Raw genomic sequence first — 2,770 nt, 5'->3', positions numbered from 1 at the left:
CAGAGACTATTGTCAAAGATGCTTTAGCTATTTTTCTCTCAATCCAAAAAAGAAGTCTGTAAACCATAAAACCTCAAAAGAACATGGAGAAAGACCAACACATTATATTTCCACAAAGTAGGCCAACTAGCAATCGCCAAGTCAGTAACTTGTGACGTCCTACAAAGCCCAGACAAATGCCTCAACTAGAGGGGGCAGCGGTTAACCGGGGTCAGACACACAGCACCCAACGCACTCTGTTACACTCGCCCCTTTCAACACAGTGAGGCAGGTTCGCGGTGACCTCACAGCATGTGAACGAAGCCCCTTTTCTCCCTGAGCTACCGGCACTGTTAATCACTGCTGCAGCAGGGCAGGCCGCTGGCTCCTGGCCCCACGAAGAAGCCATCGCTGTCGGCTCTCTGGAAGCCAAGGAGAAAAAGCCCAGAATTTTTAAAGGTTAAGGATTTCAGTCCTTACTTCATATGTCCATCCCTGGGCAGCAACAGAGGGTGTTGTTCTTGAAACCCATCCTTATCAGGTCGCATTTTTTGGTGGGGAGAGGAGGTAATTATGTTTGTTTGTTTATTTAATGGAGGTGCTGGGGATTGAACTCAGGACCTTGTGCACGCTAAGCACGCATTCTACCACTGAGCCATACCTTCCCTCAACTCTCTCTCTCTCTCTATGTATATATTTTAACAAACACACACACATATTCCCTGGTGTGCATGGTAGGCCTGGCCCAGTCCAGTGAAGGATGGATCTGGTATGTAGAGTGAGTGCTGTGCCCTGAGATGAGCGTTCTGGAACGGGAGACCTTTATCACATAGACAACCTGCAGCTATGCTTGGCTTCCCCTCCGGCCTGGCACCTGGCCCAGACTCTCCTAACCTCTCTGCACCACCTGTTCCTGTTCAGACCAATTTCCAATCTTCCAGGAGGAGAATCAAGTCCAGTTAAAACCTACTCTCCCAGGAAACATCGAAGGTGGAGGGGTTTCAGGAGGACACTATAGCAGAAAAGCCAGCTCTCCCTGGCAAAAATGAGGCAGTTCAATAGGCTATGCACTCCGGATAGTTGTTCTCCACGGTGACAGAATGACAACAAAAAGCCAAAAAGCAGCCCTGCTGTGCCGACCCGGAGCTGCTGCCCACTCATGCCTGAGGTTGCTCGCATACCTGAGAATGCCATGCAGGAATGAGGGTGTTAGATTAAAACACAAACCAGAGTATTAATATTAAGAAAACGAGATAAAATGCTCAAGATACGCCATTTGCACACAACTAGTGCAGTTGGCATCCTGAGACAGCAGGACCCAAGGAAGGAGCAAATAAATGCAAGCATACTGGCCCATCGCACCATGTGTGGGGGAGAGGGCACGGGACAGTAGGTCGCAGATGCTCCCTCAGCCACCCCTTTGGCTTATCATCACCACCCGTTTCTTGGGACAGTTCCTGGCACCCTATCCCAAGAATGGGTTTTGAAGAGACAAGACGTGGAAAAATCTGGCCTTACTCCTAGGATATTCCCTCCTACAGAATGTAGTGGCTGGGGTGTTGGACCCATCAACCTGGTCGCATGCTTACTCTTTTCACTCTGGCACAGCAAACATTATTGTTACATAGTCTTCTTTAAAAGGAAAACAACTTCTCAGGCCACTTTCAAAAGCAGGAGATTCGGAGAGTAGAGACTCTGATAAAACAGGCAGCCTCTAGAGGGGCTTCCCCCGAAACCCTCCTGTGCGTTTGGACAGAGCAGGGTTGGAGTTCTTCACCTCAGTACTACCCTAACCTGAGTGAGAGGAGGGGGCGATGATGCGGACCTGACCTGTCCTGAGAGATGTGACAGTGCCAGCTGCCCCTACCCACCCTGTCCCCACTTTCTCCACTCAGCAGATGGATGGATGCCTGCTCCGCACCACTTCCTGATGGCAAAAGGATCACCCCCACACTGAGGCTCAAATCTCTACCTCTGGAAGCAGGATAGGGCAGTGGATCTCTTCTTCCCCCAGGAAGTAGGCTGGTCTCCCCTGTGAGCTGGGGGCTTTCAGTGGACAGGAGACCAGCACATGGCTGATGCTCTGGCAGATGTGGCACATCTGGGCCAGGGGTGGCAGTGTGCTCTCCCAAGCCTGATAGTCTCGACCTCCACAGTTGGAACATCTGTCTCCCTTTGACTTTCCTCTGCATGTTCCTCCTGTTTGGCCACCTCTCACTCCCAACACCGAACACGCATCAGGGCCACTGACACTGAGAGATTCCAGTTCTTAAGGAAACTCCTTAAAAGTGAGCTCCACTGCCTCACCCTCGTTCAGGCTCCAGAAGCCCTCCAGGTGCAGTTTACTCTGGGGCACAAAGTACAGTGCAACCTTGGTGCTGGTGGTGACAAACAGGAAGCCCAACCCAGGCGCCTGGTGGGACCACTTACAGGGCTGGCCCCAGGCTGCAGCAGCAGCTCTCTGCTGCCAGTGCCGTGTCCTCAGTGCCTCCTTGGGCGCCTTGGTGCTGCCACCTACGAACTGTTGGCCAGACACTAAGTCCATGGGAGTCGGTTGAGCCCCTGATAGGGTGGTTGCTGGCCCCTGAGAAGTCCGGGGGCAAATGAGGGGCAAGAGAAGAGGCTCCTACAGCTTCTCCAGCACTCCAGGTGATGCTTATCACATCAAGGTTTGAAAATTGTGATGTAGGTAGCGCAAGAGGGTGAGGAGCATGTTTAGAGAAGTAAATTTATAAGCATGGAAGAGAGCTTGCTGATGGCAGACCTGCCACTTCCAAAGCGCACACTGGGC

At 51.8% G+C, this 2,770-nt stretch overlaps 1 pseudogene; it reads right to left on the bottom strand.

The window, feature by feature from the left end:
• Positions 1-332: 332 nt before the first annotated feature.
• LOC140697740 (protein lin-28 homolog A pseudogene) lies at positions 333-2,524 on the bottom strand (annotated as a pseudogene).
• Positions 2,525-2,770: the final 246 nt, after the last annotated feature.

Source organism: Vicugna pacos, chromosome 8, assembly GCF_048564905.1.
Source record: "Vicugna pacos chromosome 8, VicPac4, whole genome shotgun sequence".
Classification (NCBI taxonomy): Eukaryota; Metazoa; Chordata; class Mammalia; order Artiodactyla; family Camelidae; genus Vicugna; species Vicugna pacos.
This window is presented reverse-complemented; position numbering and strand designations above follow the sequence as displayed.